Source organism: Penaeus monodon, chromosome 34 (assembly GCF_015228065.2).
Source record: "Penaeus monodon isolate SGIC_2016 chromosome 34, NSTDA_Pmon_1, whole genome shotgun sequence".
NCBI classification, from domain to species: Eukaryota; Metazoa; Arthropoda; class Malacostraca; order Decapoda; family Penaeidae; genus Penaeus; species Penaeus monodon.
The window spans coordinates 5,767,031-5,767,413 of record NC_051419.1 but is presented as its reverse complement, the minus strand read 5'-3'; positions in this window follow the sequence as shown (position 1 = coordinate 5,767,413).

Sequence of the window (383 nt, the reverse complement as noted above, 5' to 3'; positions counted from 1 at the left end):
ATCCGAATCATAATGAAAAGACGACTTAGTGTTTACGTGAATGTTTTTTTTTAACGATTTACTTTTGACACGAAAAATCTGACGTAACGACAAGTCACTGCATTGCAATCCAGAGCTTTCTGAAGTCGCAATTCAGAAAAAAAAAAATCGTGTGTCACGCTCTCTTTTCCACGCCCCCTTTTGCTTTCACGCCCCCCCCCCCGTCACATTGAGTTTTAAAAATTCCTTCTGAAATGAAAATGAATAGTGTGTTTATTCATTTACTGAATTAATAATTTTGCCTAAGCAGTACATGCATATAAAAGGACGCTTGTTATAGAAAATCCAAGTATGGGTATATTAATACTCCATTTTCCTCTCTTAAAGAAATTGATGCGTCCCTT